Source organism: Mauremys reevesii, linkage group 26 (assembly GCF_016161935.1).
Source record: "Mauremys reevesii isolate NIE-2019 linkage group 26, ASM1616193v1, whole genome shotgun sequence".
Lineage (NCBI taxonomy): Eukaryota > Metazoa > Chordata > Testudines > Geoemydidae > Mauremys > Mauremys reevesii.
Window position 1 is genome coordinate 7,208,549 of NC_052648.1, and position 21,191 is coordinate 7,229,739.

A 21,191-nucleotide genomic window follows, 5' to 3' on the forward strand; every position below is an offset into this window, starting at 1 on the left:
TATGCTATGACTAGGAAATGTCAAAATCAAGTGAGAAACTTTTCACCTCAAAACAAGAGAGGTGGCCAGAATATTCAGAAGAGACTAGTGATTTAGGATGTCTCCATTTATGGGTTCCCAAATTGAGATAGCTTAAAGAGGCTTTATTTTCAGAGGTTGGGTGCTGAGCACTTTCTGAAAATCAGGTCAATTGAAGGGGTTTCCAGTTGTGCACATAGCAACTGAACTACCCAAATCACTAGTCATCTTGGAAAATTTTGACCAATGCTTCCACATGCCAGGTGATCTTATGATCGTCTCTCTACCTGTCTGTCTGATTTGGAGCCCTATAAAGTTAGCATCCACTCCTGGCATATTTTTGCAACCCTTCTTAGCATGATTGCTGCCTCGGTCCTTCCTCTGTCCTGTCCAGGTGCTATTGATTCTTCAGTATTTTCAGAACTAACTAAACACAGGCTTCATAATAAAATGGGAGCGGGGGAACTCCATCTTTTTCAAGATGTGCTTCTGTGTTAAACTGTTTCCTCTTCATTACTTCTCCAGTTTTGGAAATCGAGCCATTCAGCGATCAATATTCTTCTCTTTTGCTGAAGTGTGGCAGTTTGCAGCTTTACGACAGGGTTCCTCAGGTGATAAAATGAAAATGCCTCGGGGTCTTGGTACTAGTGCCCCTGTTTCCAACAAGTAAGGGCACAAATAAACTAATGCAGAGGGTGCCCAGAGCCAGCCTAGAGGACACACACAGTCCTCAGCGATCCATAATGCTGTCCCCGGTCACTCCTGGGCAGGATTCTCCTTCCAGTGGTGTAAATCATGGGTCTCTCCACTGAAATCAATGGCGCTTCACCAGGGTAAGTCAGACCTGGCCCTGATTTTTCCGACGGAGCACTGATTGACAGGTCCTTTCCATTTTGGCTTTAAGTTGCAGCATGGGTTGATGTGCTCCAGCATGGTTGTGAGTAAAAGCTAAGGGTGGGTAGAAATAAGGCTGAACACAAGTCATAGCCTCCACACTGAATGCAAATGTAAGACTCAGATGCACTCCCTTACACACACACACACGTGAAGGGTACTAAGGGGGCAATGTCTGGATGGAAAATGGACATGCCTGGAGAGATGTGGGCTTAGCATCCTCCTCAGCACTAACAAAATGCTTCGCTACACACTTATTCCAAACCTCACTCTTCCTACTAGGCAGGTGTAACTTGGCAAGTGCACCTCAGTGTGTCAGTAAGTCCCTGATTCAGTAGTCAACCCTTATTGAGCAAAGTACTTAAGCATGGACTGGTTCTTAAGCATCTACTTAAAGTTAAGCATGTGCTTTGGTGAATACAGAGGGACTTGCCTAAAATGCTTTACTGAATTGCGGGCTCTGACTGGGTGTAGCAGACATGTGCTGCCCATTGCCAGAGGCACCACCACTGCCTTTCATAGATTCATAGACTCTAGGACTGGAAGGGACCTCTAGAAGTCATCGAGTCCAGACCCCTGCCCTCATGGCAGGATCAAATACTGTCTAGACCATCCCTGATAGACATTTATCTAACCCACTCTTAAATATCTCCAGAGATGGAGATTCCACAAACTCCCTAAGCAGTTTATTCCAGTGTTTAACCACCCTGACAGTTAGGAACTTTTTCCTAATGTCCAACCGAAACCTCCCTTGCTGCAGTTTAAGCCCATTGCTTCTTGTTCTATCCTTAGAGGCTAAGATGAGCAAGTTTTCTCCCTTCTCCTTTTAGAGACCTGAAAACTGCTATCATGTCCCCTCTCAGTCTTCTCTTTCCCAGCTAAACAAACCCAATTCTTTCAGCCTTCCTTCGTAGGGTATGTTCTCTAGGCCTTGACACACCCTGCCCTAAGAAGGTGTCCTTCTGGAAGGAAAGACCAGCAAGGACAGACCTCCAGGGGTTGCCTAGAGAGGCTTCCCTTTCCCATAATCAGCTGCAGGCAAAAGCAGCGAGAGTTGGTCCTCCGGCAGCTAGAAGAGCCAGGAGCCGGTGGAAGCCAATCAGAGCCCAGCAGGTCAGACTGGTTGTTTCTCTTAGGGGTCAGTTCTGGGTAAAGCCAGGGCATGGAAGGAAGGCTCTCCTAGCCCTAATCCAAGTATTGTGGCCCAGTTAGGGGCATAATCGTGACAACATTGGCTTTGGACGTCTGTGATGGTTTGTACTATGAACTTTAAAGCCTAGGGCTATTTTGAGTTCAGACTTAATTTGCCTTCTGTTAATGCTGGAAAGGGACTGGACTGAGCGCTGACCTGGCTGAAGGGTGAGGCCACAGAAACGGTGGACCGTTGTGGAAGCAGGATGTGAGGAGGGCACGAGAGAGGAAGAACCCCTGCAATGCTGCGTCCTGACACAAAGGGATATGCTGGTGGTGAGTATAAGTGATAACTGGGGCCTAATACAGAATCAGGGCCGCCTGTAGGTAGCACTTTTCTTTTCACTTACACGCAGTGCGTATACGCACAGCACTCCATGACTAGCAGGAATGAGGATAATGCTTTTATTTGCTTCCCAAAGGTTACATTTAAGGGGCTTGAGACTTAACTTTCATTACAGAGGACTACACCAAGCACTTAATTTTACTTGCACCTGTGCTAAACCTCCTCTCGCTTGCGCTGGAGTTTGTCTGCAGTTCAAGACTTTAAATACGACGGTGGTAGCATTTGCTTCATTTTCTGGAAATGTGATGTTGTCTCTGTCTAGGTACGTGTATTGCCCTCATCATCTCCCAACAAGGTAGCAATATAATTGGGGAGAATCCAGACACTGCCTGAAATAGCAGATCTAGATCTGGTCACAAAAGTGCTGACATACCAGAAGGACATAAACATTTTAGTCTTTGCACTGATGGTGACAGATGTCAAGCAAGCCAGCCAGCCAGCCAGCCAGGGTACAAAATATACTGCAGCAAACAATCCCACACTGGCTGAGGGATGGCCTAGAGGAATTAGCAGGTTGTTTTTGCCTCTACTTCGAATGATTCTGTGATTAAGCAACCAAAGTCCCTTTGCCCTGACCTCGGCACTCTCAGGAAAGTGGGTGATGAGTGCATCTGCAGAGCTCTCAATAAGCCACCCCCGTGTTGGATTTGATGAAAATAAATATGAAGGTGGGGATGCAATTATGGGGTTGGAAGCCTTGAACTGCAGTGTTTTTTTATTTAGTTTTCCTGACAGCTGGCATCTCTGGCAGGACCTCAAAACCTCCAGTGGGAACCCAGGGCTCTGTTAAGAGATGACCCTATGAAAGAGGGAGGTTAAAAAAATAACAATGATGGTAATGGATTTAGTTGGGGGTTGGTCCTGCTTTGAGCAGGGGGTTGGACTAGATACCTCCTGAGGTCCCTTCCAACCCTGAGATTCTATTATGAGAATTCTCAAACATCTCATTGAAAGGCACGAGGGGAAATACCTCCAGATCAAAGTGACTATGCTGGGTTGTGGTTTCGTGTTAGCACCCTCATTATTCTCTTTGGGTGAAATTCACCCCTCTGTGGAGAGGTAGCATATGGTCTCTGTAGCACTTAAGTCCTGCAGGGTTTAAGGGGGATTTAAATGATGCTTCAGGTTTGAGCTGTCGTTCTGCACAAGGGTGAGGCACAAACAAGGAGTTCACTGTTAGGCTATGATCTTGGATCTCAGTGGCCTAATGGATAAGGTATTGGCTTCCTAAGCCAGAGATTGTGGGTTCAAGTCCCATCTGGGGTGAAAAGCTCCTTTTTTTTCCTGCTTTGAGCAGGGGGTTGGACTAGATACCTCCTGAGGTCCCTTCCAACCCTGACGTTCTATGACCTGTTACCTATGTGTGACCCATTAAAAGCAATACTACAACCCTGGGTTAAAGCCAAAGTTGAAATCAGGCAATCTCCCTTCCAAATGAGGAGGGCTGGCAGATTGCTGCAGGACTACAGGCTTGACCAACAGGCTGGATGCACGGTTGTCCTCCTCCAGTGAACTGCCTACTCACACCAGGGGCTCTCCCCAGCTTTAACTCCTTCCACAGCCTCTGCACCATGTCCTGGCTCTCCCCCAGACCTTTGACCCAGAGAGGATTCCTGCCACAAACACCCTCCTGCCTTGCAAAACTGCCTCCTCTCCTGCTCTTTAACTGCCCCCACCTGCAGCACGTGGCCCACCCTCTGCCTTTAAATCCCCCTCCTGCAATGTGCCCCATTCCCTTTAAATCCCCTTTGCACCATGAGGTCTCGTCCCTCCACGTGCGGCCCCTGCCCTTCCACCCACCCCACGTGCCGCGACAGACCTTCAACCACCAGCCCCCCCCTTCGAATCGCGCCACGTGCTCCCGCGCCCACGTGCGCCGCTTCCGCCTCGCCCTTTAAATCTCCCCTCCCGCCCGCTGCCACGCCCTCCCCCACGTGACGGCGGCGCAACTCTCCCATTGGCTGGCCTCGCGTCGCCGGCTTCCCTCGCCTCCGCGGTGACGCAGGGCGCCCCGCCCCCTCTCCCCTCCTTGGGCCCCGCCCCCCGGTGACGTCAGGCGGCGGAGGCTCGGGGAATGACATCACCTGTGAGAGTGTCTGGAGCCCGGGAGGGAGCTGGAGCCGCAGTGTCCCCCGCGCGCCCCCTCCTCCGCGCAGCATCCTCAGCCGGGAGCCGAGCGGGTCCGGGGGAGGAGGGGGCTGCCCGGGATTAATGCGCCTCCTCCGGCCGGACGGCGGGCGAGGATGTGAGCGGGCAGCCCAGCCGCCAGGTAAGGGGTGGGGGACGCGATGGAGCCGGGGGGGTGTGTGGACAGGTTGCACGGGAGTTGCAATGGAGCCTTAGGGATGTGGGGCAGGCTGGGTTGGAGCAGGAGGGTTGCTGGAGGGGGGGGGTTGCAATGGAGCTTTAGGGATGTGGGGAGCTTGCATTGGAGCCGCAGGGGGATTGCAATGGAGCAGGTTGCATGTGGGGCAGATTGGGGTGTGGGGAGGTTGCAATGGAGCAAGAGGGGGAGTTGCATGGGGGGGCGGAGCAGATTGCAGTGGAGCCCTAAGGGTATGGCCCAGGGTGGATTGGAGCAGCAGGGCAGGGGTGCATGGGGGGTGGTGGTGCAATGGAGCAGAAGTGGGGAGGTTGTAGCGGAGCATCGGGAGTTAAAGTGGCGTGGGAGGGGGGGCAGGTTGCAATGAAGAATTGGGGAGGGGCTTCGTTGGGGACAGGATCAGGCAGCGCCCGAGCTCTGGAGATTTGGGGGGGTGGAATTGAACTCGGGCCAGATTGCAGTGGGTGGGGGTGAGAATTGCACTGGGAGTGGGGGAGGGGGCTGTGCTGGGCAGGAGGCAGGTTGCAATGAGGGTGTAACTGAGGAGGAGGCAGGAAGATTGCGCGCAAGCATCGGGGGGTTCGCTCCAGGATAGGACGCAGGAAAGCACCGGGGACGGGATTCCCCTGGGGCTGACGGCAGGGTGCATCCGAGTCCCGGGGGAATTGCACGGGGGAAGGAGTCGATTGCATCGGGCAGGGGAGGCTCCGGGGCGCTCGCTCTGGCAGGCTCGGGAAGGATGCGCTGGGGACAACCAGACGCTGGATACAAAGGGAGGGGAAGCTCCGCTGGGGACCCGGCCGTGGCGGGGGAGGAGGCAGCCGGGCTCGCGCCCGCTGAAGATGCGCCGCTGGTGCAACCGGCCATTGCGCTGGGGTGGGGGGTGGGGAGCTGCATCCTTGGCAGGCATTGCACTTGGGTACCAGGGAGGAGGCTGCTGGCAAGGAGCTCCTCCCAGCTCCCTGACTGCTACAGGCGATGCTGCTGGGAGAAGTCAGGAGGGAAACCCCTCCTCGCCTCCCCCTCCCCCGAGTCCTGAGGATCTCCCCATTGCTTCTCCCTCCCTCCCTGCTGCCCCGCTCTCCTCCCTCTCTGCACAGCGAAGCAGCCTCCCCCTCCTCCAGCCCATGATGGGCATAGCCCAGCCTGGCCCCCACGTTCCAGCTTCCACGCACAGTCGCCAGTGCTCGGCGTTGCTCCCCAGCCTGTGGGCATCCTGCCCCCTTCTGTTGACTCAGCGCCTCTTCCCCTGGGCACCAAACATCCTGCTGAGCTTACCTGCTGCCTTGTGAGCTCCACTGCCCGCCGTGCTCGGGTTGTGTGGACATGATGCCCCCATGGCGATGCCTTTCCCGTGTCTCGTGCCGCTTATGGCTGATGGCCTGTCCCTGCTCGGCAGGACTGCACCCTCCTGGGGCACCCTGGCTTGTTGCCTGGGTCCCATTGTGTTCCCCGCGCCTCCTTGCAGGCTGTGCCTTATGGGCAGAGGTGATGTTAGCCCACTGGAGGCCTTAAACAGGAATATTATGGGGGTCCTGGCCCCTTTGACCATTCACACGCCCCCTAAAAAAATTAATTGCATTATTTCCATGAACCAAAAAATATCGCAGCCCAGCACATGGCCAGACACTTGTTTGGTCCACATTGAAAGAGAGGAACAGTATTTTGGGGGTAATGCTAAATCGGGGCTTCCTGGGGCCCTGACCAATTGCTTAATCTGCTTAAACCCTAGTGCCACCACTGCGCCTGGGTCCCATTGTGGCATCACGTAGCTCATGCCATCATGTGCACAAGTAGGTCTCCTTCCTCGGTATGATTTTTCTACCCCCTCCCAAGCATGAATTGTCACTGCCACAGACTGCCGTTTCACGTAGACATCAAGCCTGCTCTCCATTTCTCCACTCCCTAGAGGCATTGTAAATGACCTGTACGTTTTGCTGATCAGAAGATGGCTTCAAAAAAATCATGGTACGCACACAGGCACCAGAAGTGGGGGGCGGGGGGGGGTGGAAAAATCCCTCCTTAGAGGAGATTTTGGGGTGATATTCCTCCCCAATGGGTAGTTCAATAATATGTGGTATCTGGTGTATTTCAAAAGGAGGCGGAATTGTTCCTCTCAAGTATCTTTATAAGCCACAAATGGCTTAGCCGTGTCTAGGAAAAGGGAACGAATCACATGAGAGATGGAGAAATAACCCTGACATCTCACTTTGGTGTAGATGCTGCTTAACCTGCAGCTGGAGCAGTAAACGTTTTGAAAAGCGTAAACTCTCGATGTGTAACCAAGTAACTTGTACGCCTTTTAACAGAGGGGCTGCTGCTGTGTCCCCCCTGCCTTTTACCCCTGGAAGCAGCGTCCAAAGAGCCTCGTTTCCTCTGCTCGTTTGGAACGGTCGCCCTCGCTCATCACCGCTCCGTGTGACTTGTAGGACCCTCCCTAGTTGTATCATTTCTTATCGGCAGGCTTGGTGGAAACAGCCACCATCTTTCCTGTTATCTTTTTAGTTATGTTGTGTGGCCACCTCCTAAATCACCTTACGGTTCATCCTGCTGCCCGAGCTCCCTCCAGCCTTCCTGAAAACTGCTCGCTGTGTGTCTGGGTGTGTTTGGATTGATTGCATTGTTCCCAAGGGGGCGTCCTAGGTCTCCGTTCAGCTCGGTAGCTGCGCCTCCTGCTCTGGCTTTTCTTTTTTCGTGTGTTCTTGCTGTTTGGTTCCCCATTAAACCACAGCTGGGGTATCTTGAGATTGCACTTTTTACTTTCTCTGTGGTTTGGGTTTTATGTATTTATTTGGCATGGCTTAACTGACAGGAGAGGGGACGTGGCACATGCGGAGAGGGGCCCGAGCTGAGCTTTGCACTCTTTTGAATTGGGATTTGGTTATCTCCAGCCCTGAATAAAAGAGCTTAATCTGCTTCCCACTGACCGCTCCCTCTAGGCTGGCTCTGTAGGAGATCAGAGAAATAACCTGCTGTTTGCTTGGTGTATTTTACCTGCCGCTGCACCTGTGCATAGGGTCTGAAAAGCCTTGGCCGGCAAGTTCATTCAGGCTGGCTGGCCGGCCGTGTAGCCAGCCTTCGACTGGAATCCTGCATTTCCCTGGTGCTGAGTCGATGTGATGGCTGGACCTTTGTAGCATTTGGGGTGGTGGTCTTTGATTACCGTATATATTGTACTAAATAGTCAGTTTTATCCAAGCTGCATTCATATTTCTGCTCTGGATCTGAGAGAGACCCGTGCGTGTGGCTTTTGAGTCATGTTTTTTAATCTCATGGAAATTGGGTGTGACACCAGCATCCCTGGGAGAGGCCTCCGTTTTTAGCCATACACTGTTAAAACACCCGATTGATTTGGGCAGCCCTTTTGGGGAGAGGGGGTGGAATGAGGCAAAAGGTCAAATCTCTCCCCTATTAGGCACTTGCTGCTTCCGCCAAGGGGGTTATTAATGGGTTCTGGGAATCCAGGCTCTTTTTATATTCCTGTTTTTTAACAGGTGTGTGATGCTTTGTGTCTGTGCTTGCTCACTGCGAAGGTGTTTGAGATCTCAGATGGCTGTTCATAAAGAGAGAGTCTACAGTCAAATTGGGAGTCAGAACAGGGGCACAGGCATTTGCATAGGGTCCATTAAGAAAGGTATTGTGTGTGTGTGTGTGTATGTATGTACACACAAATCCGAGGCAAGTAAATGCAACTGGTGATGCTCTTCTAGCATTACAGCCACCTGCAAGATAGGATCTAACAAAATAAAATTAACAAAGGCTCAGTTAGAGGTACCCGAAGCCCAGGCTACAAAACCTGGATTTTACAGTGTCATTTATAATCTGGGTTTCCGATACCAACAGTAATGCAACTGTGCCTCTCCGAAGGAGGGGTGGGTGAAATACCATGCTGGAGGGAGACAGGCAACCGGTGACCATTATCATCTCTGAGCCAAGTTGCAGCATTGTAGTCTGAAGCTGCCCTCTCCCCACCCCTGGTAACAGGATTTCTACCTGCTGTGTCTAATGGTGCTCTAATCCTATGGAGGATTGGCATAATTAGGTGCAATGTGTGGAAAGGGGGCGGAGGGGAATGAGAAGCCGCCTAGGAAAGTGAGGGGTATGCAGAGAGATGCTATGACCTCGACTCGCAGCATCACGGGGAAATCATTGCGTCATCACGGGGAGATGATTCCACCCGTCTTCCCGCCTCACTTACTTCAAAAACTAACTTCTTCTTCGCCCTCGGACACCCATTTGTAAGGTTTCAGGTTGCTCCTCTTGCAGCTGGCTGACTGACAGCAGAACCAATTCCTCTCTAACTTCTTGTATTGAAGACTTAAGACACCCCCCCCCCACACACACTCTTCATCAGCAATGCACAGCATGTAAATTGGCACTCCAGTGGCTCCCCTTTGTTTTTCGGTGCGTGGGGTGGCCTGGTGGGGGAAGCTGCTGGATGCAGCCAGATGATGAGTAAAACGATCTGTAGTTTTGAGGGGTTTGAGTGGTAGGATATTGTCAGAACCAAATGGATTTATCACAGGAGAAGGTCTCCAGGCTTGCCTCCGGTAGTACCTACTCTGCAGACGACATCGGTCTGTGGTGTTCAACTGGAAACGCTGATGGATTAAAAAATACCCTCTTCTCTGTCAGTTCTGCACAGAAGGATGGCTGTCAGGTGTGTTGTCTTGCTTTTGCATGTGACGGTGACTGGCTATGGGGAGGAGGGGAAGAGTGTATTAGGGTCGCGTCCTCTCTTTAAGGGAACCCCCTATATCCCTGGTGCTCAAGATGTTTTATTGCTTTGTGTGAGATTGTTTGCCCTCTACATTATCCCCTGTCAGTCTGTTGTATTGATACGTTCCGTATAGTTCTGGGGCTGAAGAAACCCCGATCTTTAAGGAAATAGTAATCGGCTTTTTGGGGGTGGTGTGGGTGAAGGCAGAAGGTAATTGGCATCCAAGCATTCTGAGCTGCAGAGATGGCTGGGCGCAGCGAGCGGCAAGACTTTCGAGCTAATGCCACATCCCAATCCATGGCCATTCTGGATTCTGCCAGGGCAGGGTTTTTAGCGGGCTGGGACCTCGGGCGTGTGTTGATGTAGTGAGTGTGTGCTCTCTCTGTAAGTGTTGGTGGGGAAGGGGAGAGCTGAGACCTCATCCATTAAGTGCTTCATCCCTTTTTCTTGGGATTGAAATTGAGCGCTGTTAAGAGAATGCTCCGGCTTCCGTTGTGTTTGTGCCTTCTTGTGTGGTGGAGCAGCTGGGTGTGAGGTGGAAGGTACGGTGTATATTAGAGAATCTCTTCTTTCCAATAAAAGTCTGGGGGCTAGGAGTGGGAGCAGTAGCCGTTGATGAGTGAATAGATCTTCTTTTACCTCTGGGCTGCATATTAATTGACAGCCAAACCCTCGTTTTTGGTTCCTTTCCTCCTTCTGGGAGGCGCAGTTGTCTTGTTAGCCCCTGGAATCCTGGGATCTGCCACTGAATCCCGTTGTGACTTTGGGCAAGTTGCTTCTGCTTTGCGCCAGATCTGTAAAGTGGGTGTATCCGAGCGTTTCTGAAGTGCTCTGATCCTTGGATGAGAAGGGCAAAGTGAAACTCTGGTTCTGCTTTTAGTGGTGCTTCTGGTGCCTTGGTTTGGAGGGGAATTGCCTCTGCCCCAGCCCCAGAAGACAGGACTGCACAAAACCCCTGGTTTACTGGGGGGCGGGCGGGGAAGGAGAATGTAAGTTCTGATGCCTCTTGGATCCGTGAAGCCTATTGTTACATCTGTGATGCCTGTGTCTTACCAATGCCGAGCGGAGGAATGTACTAAAAACGAAGAGAAGTAAACCTAACGTGTTTGGGGGATAATTGACAATGCTTTAATGTTTTCAGCTTGGAGCAATTTTCTCCCGACTGCATTAAAGCACAATTTACAGAATCAATCAAAACCAATTGAAAATATTAGGATGTAGAGTCTGTGTGTTTGGCTTGGGGTGTTTTATTAGTTTTTTTTGCAGAGCTATCCAAGTATTCAGGGAGTGTAACGTCTCCTGCTCTGCAAGGAACTGCTCTTGCTTTTAGTCTTTGGCATTGCTGTTAGAATAATGGTATAAAACATTAACATGCAGCCGTGCTTTGTTCCAAGGGCGATGAGGAACTAGGAACAAATGCTCAGAGAATCGGGGCAAGCAGCTCTAAAAGGAAAATGGTTTGCATCAACCCTGCAGAGATGCTGCCTGCACTGTCTGGCTTCTGATCCTGGTTCTGTGTGTCCTTCCCTGCCTCCTCCTCCCCCCCCCCACGCTTGTGTTTTCAGCATGGGCGGTTTACATTTTCCACCAACAGCTGAATCCCTCCCCCCCCCCCCCCCTTGGTTTAAAGCGGTTGCATCTGCCTTCTAACAGGCTTGCAACTGCTGCTTGCCTAGCACTGGGCACTAAAAGCTTGTTTACCCTCCTTCCTCGGCTTCTGATGGCCTTCTCTTGCTCAGAGCTACAGCTGGGTTCCCCTCTCTTTGCCGGGGGACGCTGAGCCCTCCAGGAAAGTGGGGTTGTCAGAGGAGCTGCAGCCTGCTGGCTAGCTGAATAGAAAGGAAGACTGTGGTGTTTTTTTGTTTTTTAAACTTTCCAAAGGGAAAGGATAGAAGGCAGCATCTTCCCGTTGTGTCCCCTATGTCTAGAAATTATTGATGGGGCTTCCCAGTGCTATTTCTCTCTCTTTTTACCCATCTTGGGGTGGGGGTGTGTGGGTGGGGGTGTGCTTTTTAATTTGCACTCAGCGCTGAAACAGTGGCAGAGCACAGCTCCAGCCTGCCCCGCTTGCAGGATAAGCAGGGGGTGTCTGTGAAAAGTACCTCCAATGTCTTGGTGACATTGTGCCCGTCCCTTTACCCTGGGGGCGATGTGCCCCCTGCAGAGTCTGGCCCCCAAAACCCCATTGACGTGGCAACTTTATCTTTCCAAGGAGATGGTACCAGGCACAGTGTCTGGATTTGCATAAGGAGGGAGGGTTGAATCTTAATCACTGAGTCACATAAAATTTGAATATAAGTTGCTTGATTGTTCTGTGGGAGACATCCAGTGAAGTGCTGCTGATGGGATGCGGGTGGTAAAATGCTCTTTAATCTGGAGAAGATGCTGGAGTGGGGTTTGATTTCTGAATGAAATACGTGATCTTGATCTGTTAAGAGGTGGATTCTGTGTGTGTCACCGGGCTGGACCAGAGAACTCTGGGTGCGTTGTGGGGGGACACCAGCTGCTCCCCCGGCGTGATGCTGGCTGCTGTGCTGGGAGGCAGATGGCTATGGAATGCCTTGGGGATGGTGGCTGATGCAAGCTGTGGGTTGCCATCAAGCATGGGACTGACCATCAGGTAGCCGGTCAATCTGACGCTGCAGCAGCTGTGGCAACATTCGCCTCAAAACCACACAAAGCAAAATACTCTGGAGATGGAGTTAACAGGATTCTCTTCTTGTTTTTCATCCTCTGCTCTGAACCGTGTTTCAGGAGCTTCAGGGGAAAACTGGAAAAACAGTCAATTTTTCATTTCTCAGAGGGTGCAAATTAACCAGTGACTCACGGTGCGGAACTCAGTGTCACACCTTGGAACCCACGTGGTGCATGTGCCGGGAGGTGGAATTCGGTGGCGTGTACGTGTCTGTTCCTTCAGCTGAGCACTTGACAAACTGAGCTCTGACCTGCTTGGACACTAAACGTCCCAAGGCGCTTTCGGTAAGAGGAGGAGTCCGCCTGGGTGTCATTGGCCAGACTCTCTCTTCCCCCCCCCCCTTTTCTCTTAGCTGTGCATAACTACTGCGCTCCATCAGCGAGGTGGCTGCATTCAGTGCCATAGGCGCCGACTTCCCCTCTTCCCCATGGGTGCTCGACCCTCCCTCTGCCCCCGGCCCCACTCCACCCCTTCCATGAAGCCCCGCCCCTGCCCCATCTCTTCGCACCCCTGCCCCGCCCCCATTCCAACTCCTTTCCCAAATCCTGGCCCCGCCTCCTCCCCTGAGCGTGCCACGTTCCCGCTCCTCCCCCTTACCCCCCCCCCCCAGAGCATGCTAATGCTGCCAAACAGCTGTTTGGCGGCCTCCGGGTGGGAAATACTGGGAGGTAGGCGGAGGTGGAGGTGGGGCATGGGGTGCATAGCACCAACTAATTTTTTTCCTGGGTGCTCCCTGTGAGGTGGGGAAGTGCTATTAGCCTCATGTTACAGAGGACGAGCAGAAAGTTAAGTGACATTCCCAGGGTCACCTAGGAAGTCTGTGGCGGAGCTGGGAATCTAGCCTAGGTCTCAAGTCCTAGCTTAGCATTATAACCATCCTTAGCCTGCGTTCGGCATGACTCACTATTGCTTCTCTTTGCGCTGGGTGGGACCATTCTAGCCGACCGCTCCTCTCCTTTTCCCGGGCCCTCTCGGGCGGGGGGGGAGGGGTGTGCATGTCGATGGGGTAGAGAAGATATTTTCCATTCTCTTTCCTTCCACCTGGGTGCTCCAATGCCATCCCTCCTCCCCAGGCTTATTACCTGGAAGGGGGGATGAAGGCGGAGAAAGTGGGTGTCCACCTTTTTCTTCCCCTCTTCAGATGCTGGATGTCCTCCAAGTACAGTGAATTCCAGTGCTCAGCGTTCGGAGAGGTGTTGGCTCAGGGTGGGAGGGACCAGCTGACTTTCTAGTTAGGGATCATTCCAATTACCTTCTTGTGAACCCTATGGGGGCTGCATCGACCCCAAAGGGGGGATCGTTTTGCACTTGGGGTCAAAATGATTGATTTCTTGCAGCCTCTCTAGAGTGTGGCTGTGGGAAGCAATTGTTCATTCCCTGCTGGGCCCAGAACTACTTCTAGGTGTTCCTGGGGCTAGGTATCAGAGGGGTAGCCGTGTTAGTCTGGTTCTGTAGAAGCAGCAAAGAATCCTGTGGCACCTTATAGACTAACAGATGTTTTGCGCATTTTGCTTCCTGCTGAGAGGTCGCTCATGCAGTAGTAGGGTTGAGAAGGAGAATCCTTGTTCTCCGAAGTCCTGCATCCCAAACAGCAGGATGCATCGTAGTGCTGTTTGTTTGCAGTCAATATCTGGTGTTTTGCATGTGCTGCTGTCATGTGTAGCTGCATGTGTAGCTGCCTGAGAGGAGGGATGGTCTGGTGGCGAAAGCACAGGACCAGGAGTCGTGAGCGCGGGTTTTAATCACAACCTGCTTGTTGACTTGCTGTGTGACTTTGGGCATGTTGCTTGTTTTATCCCTGCCTCTACTTTCCTCATATGTAAAATGGGCGTAACTTATTTACCCATGAGGTACTGGGAAGCTTTACTTACATTTGTGAAAGGCTTTGAGCGCCTCGGATTAAATCCAAAGAGAAGTGCAAAGTACTGCTATAAATGTTTGCCTGGCTTCCAGGAGTGCCTTGAGCCTAAACAGGAGGCTGAATGCCAATCCCCTGCATTCATGTCTCCCTTCGCTGTTGCAATATAAGGCCTGGCTTGGGGTCAAGGTGTGACCTCCCCCCGGCCTGATTCTCAGTGCGTCTGGAGTGGGCTGCTAAGCCTACAGCCATTAGCTGGATGTGCCCTGTTCTGAAACACACCCAACTGGCAGTAATTACAAAAGGAGCCATATTTCAGATCAATTGCTGGATGGGAGAGAATTGCTGCTCCTGACTAATTGATTATTGGAAACTGTTAATTGTTCCCTGCCAGATTGATTTATTAACCAATGAGTTTGCTGGCACTTTCCTTTTTCCTGTGTGCAGCGAGGTCCCATATTTCACAAGGAGAAAGGCATACATTTTTCTAGTGGAGTAATAGGTGCCTCGGATTGAAATAATACTCCTGCTTTGCTTTGCTAACGGACTCCAGTTAAATGTCCTGGGAAGGAGACTGTGAGCAGGCCAGAATGTGTGTGAAAAATCGTCTTTATAGGACAGTTGCGTTTTAATCCTCACTATTAGGAGGAGGCAGGCGGAGTAGTGAGCACTGAGAAGCAGTGGGTAGAGCAGGAGATTGACAGGACTGGCTCCTAGGTTGAACTTCCTGCTCTGCCAAAGGGGAGTCTGACCTAGAGGCTAGGGCAGGATGACTGGGAGTCAGGACTTCTGGGCTCTGTTCCTGCCTGGCTTAAGAACTTAAGTCACTCGGCCTCTCTCTCTGGGTGTCGGTAAACCCATCTGTAACATGGGGTTAACGCTTACCAGCCTTGCAGCGGTAGGGGTAAGTCTTGGCTAAGGTTTGTAAGCCCCTTCTAAGATAATTTGGTGAGACTGCGTTTCCCTAGCATCTGTGTATTGATTATTTCTATTATCGGAGCCCCCGTCATGGCCCAGGACCCCACTGTGCTAGGTGCTGTACAAACACAACAAAAAGACGGTCTCTGCTCCAAGGAACTTACAATGTAACCATCTCAGTCCGGTATGGAAGAGGGGCTGAATGCAGCTTGAGTTCTAAAGGAGAAGGGGTTTGTTTTTTCTCTCAATGGCAACAAATAACATTCATATGATATTTGGGAGGGGGGGGAGATCCCTTTCTTCATGTAGTGTGACATGTCGCAGTGAAATGCACGCTTAATTCTGTTGTCTTTATCGTCACCTGGCTTAAAGAGATCTCAGATGCCCAGCTAGGCAGGTCATTAGAGCAGCTGATACATTGTTATTGATTCAGGGCACTGTCCCAGGTCTCTGGTTAAAAGGTATTTATGGAAAGCGATGGTTTAGGATTAATTGCTCCTCTCCCAGATCTGTTCAGGAGGCTTGGCACAGACTGACTCAAATATCCCAAATCAGGTGCAAACTGGACATTCTCCAAATCCAGTCTTGGGCTTGACACGCAGAGTTAATCACCTGCTGGTGGTAAGACAACAGAGAGTCCAATTTTCCTGATTTGGCACGTAATGATGAAGAATGGCCTAATTCACTGCAGCATAATGCAGTGTTTGGTCCTACAGCCTACCGGGCTCGTGTGGCCTAACCCAACAGGGACGCCTTGAAGCACTTGGACCAGGTGGCTAAATAAACTAACAATTTGACACCACACAGTGGGCTGAAAAAAAAATCGACCTAACCCGATGCAACTGTACAAGTCTGATCTAAGTGCTTTGCTTACTATAAAGTACATTTGATATGGCTTCCAGAGTACTTCATCCACTCTTCCATGCTGTTTGGGGACTGAGTGGGCAGGGAGATGAGACGTAGCTTGTCCACTGGAGTGATCTCCTGTGGCCCGCCACAGCATATGGATTGTATCCCGAACCTTAGTTTCTAATTAAAATATAATTTTGTAGCAATTACAAGACTGCAGGGTAAGGTACAGTGAAGCCAGCCCTAACCACGTCCGCAGTCCAGATCTGTGGCAGAGAGAGATGATTCAGTTGCATTCAATGGGTGCTATTGTGTAATTTACCCACGACTTTTGAATTTTGAGTCTAAAGAGTGTTACTAAACCTGAGAGAACTTATAAATGTCTGCATGATTTAAAAAACAAAAAGCATTCCACAAATAACCCATTTACCACAGAGTGACCAGATGTCCCAATTTGATAGGGACAGTCCTGATTTTTGGGTCTTTTTCTTATATAGGCTCCTATTACCCCTCAGCCCCTGTCCCGATTTTTCACACTTGCTGTCTGGTCACCCTAATTTACCATGAGTTTGTGGAGGGAGAGGGTAAGGAGAACTCAAACATTCCCAGGCTGCATGGAAAGTCCAAATGCATCATGAGAAATCAAATAGTGAAAGTGATCATGAGCAAATGTGAAATTGACCAGTCTAGTTTCACTGCTTAAGCAGAGGGAAAATGTAAAATATTGGTGAAAAGTGAATTAGTGTCAGATCCTTCCAGTTTTACTAATGAATCATACTCCCTCCTGTCTGAGGATCTCAGTGCTTTGACTTTAATCTAGAGATTGTGATCGAATGCAGTGGTTCTCAACCAGTGGTCCGGGGCCCCCTGGGGGGCCGTGAATAGGTTTCAGGGGGTCCACCAAGCAGGGCCAGTGTTAGACTCCCTGGGGCCCAGAGCAGAAAGCTGAAGCCTCGCCATGCGGGGTTGAAGCCCGGGGCCCTGAGCTCTGCCATCTGTTGCTGAAGTAGAAGCCTGAGCAACTTAGCTTTGTGGGCCCCCCCTGTGATGAGGGGTCCTGGGCAATAGCCCTGCTTGCTGCCCCCTAATGCTGGCTCTGGCTTTTATATGTAGAAAAATGTTGTTGTGGCACAGGTGGGCTGTACAGTCTATAGCATGTTGCGGGGGGCTCAGAAAGAAGAAGGTTGAGACCCCCGATCTAATGCATCACACACGGGTCTAGAGATGTGGAGACTCGAGTTCTCTGCCCAGCTTTGCCACTGGCCTGCTGCGTGACCCTGGGCAAATCACTTCTCTGTCAGCTCTTCCCCTACCACTCTGACTTCTGCTTAGAGCATCAGCTCTGTGAGGCAGGCCCTGTCTCTTGCTGCCTGGGCAGTGCCAGCAGAACAGGGCCCTGAGCTTGGTTGGGGTCTCTAGATATTACTGTAACATAAAGATCATTGTAAGAATCAATTACAACTTTAAAAAAATTTTAATTTTAAGTCCCGGAATTATACCCCACAAACAAGCTGGGTGTGTTACAAACCAGCTTCCTTTTCCCAGCTGGAGCGTAACGTTTTGTCGGGGGGCCACTGCTTCACACATGATCCTGGGTCTACCCTTTCCTATCTGATTCTTTGGCCATGAGCCCTGTATTCTGGACGTGGACTCAGTGGCCAAGCGTGTGGATTGTTTTATAACGGAAGTGATTTTTGGTTTCTTTGACAGCCCAGCCTAGTAAGCTGGAAACTTTTTGTCTCTTTATTTATTTATTTTTCTGTCTCTCACCAGTCTTCCGGGGCTGTTCCAATCTGCTTCTCCCAGGCTTTCATTTCCCACTCCCGTGTCGTTCGCTCGGCTTACCAACTTATCTAACTTGGCGTCCATATTTGCAGTAGCTGCCTGGACTCTGGCTGATTATTTTTGGCTCTGCTCGTCTAGCCGAGTGTGTCCTGCGTGCCCCGTGCATGAGTTCTCGCTAAGCCGCTGCTGGATGGCAGCAACCCAGCCCCAGGGATTCTAAAAGTAATTTTCTGTCTTTGTTGCCCTCTTGACGCTCCTGGAGATGGTGGCTGTTGGGACGCGTGATTTTCCTAAGCCTGTTGGCTTTGAGCTCCAGAACAGCTTTTAAATACAGAGCGGTGGATTAACATACAGAGCTCCCCTGGGGACGTGTTTGGCTGGGGAATGGCACTCCTTGAGGGTGTGGCTGACTGGCATCACTCAGGAGCCCTGGTGCTAGGTGGCATGTGCCGCATGCATTCAGATGTTGACATAGAGCAAAGAGCTGTCAAACTGCTAAACAGAAGACTGGCCAGACTGGGTCAGACCAAAGGTCCATCTAGCTCAGTGTCCTGTCTTCTGACAGCGGCCAATGCCAGGTGCTCCAGAGGGAATGAACAGAACAGGCTGTCATCCAGTGACCCATCCCCTGCTGCCCACTCCCAGGCTTTGGAGGAGAAGAGGATCACGTTCTATATTTAATGGTGGCCCGCGGACCAGGGTGTAGATTAAGACTGCATACTCCCTGTGGAGCCCGCTGAAGTCAGTGGGAGGTTTGTACAGAGGTTGAGGAGTCGGGGGAGAAACATGGCCCTGCAGTAGTAAGTAAATGTCTAGTTGTTTGTTCAGGGCCTTCTTGTTCCTCCAGCTGTGCTGTCCTTGTGGCTGGCTGGGCTCCTGAGTGTGGTTGGTTCCCCCACCCCTCAAGTTGCGGCCGGGATGCTTGCTGGAGTGAGCGGCGGCTGCCTTGCAGCGATTCCTCCTGGGGTCCTTCTCTCTGTGGGACTGGCTGCAGTGTCTGCTGGGGCCTCTCAAAGCTCCGTTCTGGCCTTGCCCACGTGGCTGGGCCGTGGTAGTTTGGTGCCTACTTCTTGTATCCGCCATGGCCTGGGGGAAGGGTCTGCTTGTCCTGCGCTTTGCGCGCAGTCCCTTCTGCGGCTGGGTGAGGCCTGGCGGTAGCCTCGATCTAAATTTGACACCTAGGTGACTTGGTGGGGATGATCGGTCATGTGTGTCCGTCCAACCTGCCTCAAAGACACCCATGTCAAAGACTCTGCTTGCACCTAACAGCAGAGGTTGGATCATAGCTATGTTACCTAATAGACCAGGCCTTTATTTATTGGATACGAAGGCTAGAGCTGCCGTGGAGGGTGGAAGTGGGAGGCATTGTCAAGACAGACAAGAGACACTTATTGTAGCAGGTGGGTTTCTCACCACGCATAGTTGCCCCTGCAGAGTAGCTGTGTGGGAGTGGGGGGCGCTACTGGCAGAGATGTGGGTTCATGCTCTTAGCTGGATTCCCCCCCCCCATGTCAAATATTCAAGCATTTGAATGCTGATGAGCGGGTCCATTTAGATCTGATGGCTTCCTCTGAACTGCCCTGGAAGAGCTCTGCCAAAATCCAATTAATGACCATGTTAGTAACTATTTATTTTCCCTGGCAGCTTGTTTACAGAGAGGAATGGGAGGGGTGACAAGGGGTTACTGGAGCCCAGCTGTTGGCTTTCAGAGGAGAGGCCCCTGCACTGAAGTGCTGGGTTATGTGCCTCTCTTGAGGCTTGGAAGGCACATCAGTAGGTACCTCCCTTCTGGATCCTGGCGATACCTTTGTGGTCCCTCCGCTAGGGATGTAATATCCTGCCTTTCAGCAGACAGCCCCTGGTCAGTCCCATTTTTCCATCCCTGACTGCTGTACTCTCACTCTCTTGTCCTGCGCCCCCTGTCTGTTGAATCATTTGTCTTACACTTAGATTGTGAGCTCTTCAAGGCAGAGACCAACTTTGTTTGTACAGCTCCTAGCACAACGAGGTTGGGGCCTCTGGGTGCTATTATGGTGCAAATAACTAATACAGCCTGTTTCAGTTTTCCATGGCAGTGTTTGCAAGTGTAAAGATTGGGGTACATTCGAAAACTTGCTGTGGTTTAACTGAATGGGGTTTTTAATCAATTTAGCTAAACTGGACAAACCACTAATGTAATGTAGATGCCCTTAAACCGGCTTAAGCTTTGGTTAAACCAGTTTAGTTTAATTTGGTATCTTGCTAAACTGATTTACAGTGAGTGTTAAGCTGGTTTAAGGGCATCTACATTACGTTACGAGTTTTCATGGGTGTAAATAAACTGACTTTAAATACCTGTTCTGGTAAACCCATGCAAGTCCTCTGATGTAAACCAGTCCTAAATAGTGTCTGTCTGTCTGACTGACACACACACACTCTCTCTCTCTCTCTGTGTGCATTGTAATGTACTCATTTGTGCTGTCTTTGTGTTCTGCATTATCAGCCTGGTCTTGGGACAGCATCTAGAATGCTAACTAAATAGGGTATTAGTTGGAATTTATCCAGTACCCTGTTGTCTTAATTTGCAGTAAAATGTGACACTTTAAATATGTACTCTGGTCATTCCCAAACCAGACAATGCACAATAACTTATTTTGTGTCTGGGAGGTTTTAATAAGCTTTCTAAATGGTCTGGGTTGTCTCCCCTTTTCCCTCCCACCCAGATGACTTTTGTGCTCCTCTGTGCATCCATCAGCAATGGGTCCAAAGGGGCCTGGAATTAAATTGAATTCAAGAATGTCCTGACTCTTCGTGGGCTTCAGATAACATGGCTTCATTTTCTTTTTCGTTTGCAAACAGTAAACATGTGTTGAGATGTGTGGTTACACCAGTTAACCCCATGCTCTGGGTACGTAAATCCCAAAGCTGGAGGCGAAGCGCTCTCCGTCTCTGGAGGCGAGTAACTGTGCCTCTGTGACCATTCACCCTCTCTCAATAAACTCGGCAGTTGCAGCATTCAAAATGGCTTTAAAGGGGAGGGGAGATAATACTTTGGTACGGGCATGATTCCTTAAAATGGAATAATCTCTTCTCAGGAAACAGTGGTCTTGTTTGAAATTCAGTATTTGAGATGGTTAAATCTTATCTTAACATCTCTTTGAGCTAACTGCTTAAAGCGGTACTGCAAAGGAAAAAAACCTATTAAAAATCCTTGTGTTGCTGGTAACTTCGCAGAGCATTGAAGCTGAGAGACGTTCTTATAAAAATCAAATTTATTGTTCCTCCCCTTCGCCCCCCCCCCAGCATCTTAGTTTTTCCTGCATTTCCTGCTCACTGCAACAATTAAACTTATTGATCAATTTCACTTTTGTGGGTAGTCAGTTTCATTTGCTGGTTTTCCAGTGTCACCATGGTGCTTGTATGTGGATTGCAAACTTTGCAGGAACTGTTCTTTTAAAAAAAGCTCCAATAGAGCTGAAGTCTTAATCTCTCTCTCTCCATCCACCACTCTTGTATCTGGCTTCTTTTTTATTCTCACGAAATCTAAATTAAGTGTATGGTGTTTCTCGGAGCCCACACTGGTCAGGATTTTCTTCTTCCTGGCTTCTCTCTGTT

At 50.5% G+C, this 21,191-nt stretch overlaps 1 protein-coding gene and 1 non-coding gene across 11 annotated transcripts in view; both read left to right on the plus strand.

Annotated features, from left to right (window-relative positions):
* Positions 1 to 3,642: 3,642 nt before the first annotated feature.
* TRNAR-CCU lies at positions 3,643 to 3,715 on the plus strand. The gene has a single exon. It is a non-coding gene; the product is annotated as a tRNA-Arg (tRNA).
* Positions 3,716 to 4,528: 813 nt separating this feature from the next.
* The window catches only part of PTPRS (protein tyrosine phosphatase receptor type S), a 245,435-nt gene continuing 228,772 nt past the window's right edge, over positions 4,529 to 21,191 (plus strand). For 6 of the 10 annotated variants that reach the window (XM_039515189.1, XM_039515194.1, XM_039515193.1 and 3 more), the window contains exon 1: positions 4,530 to 4,718. The gene's annotated coding sequence lies outside the window, so the exon portion shown is untranslated. Of the gene's footprint in view, positions 4,719 to 21,191 lie in introns of all 10 variants that reach the window. The other 4 variants (XM_039515197.1, XM_039515198.1, XM_039515201.1 and 1 more) reach the window with 2 other exon arrangements.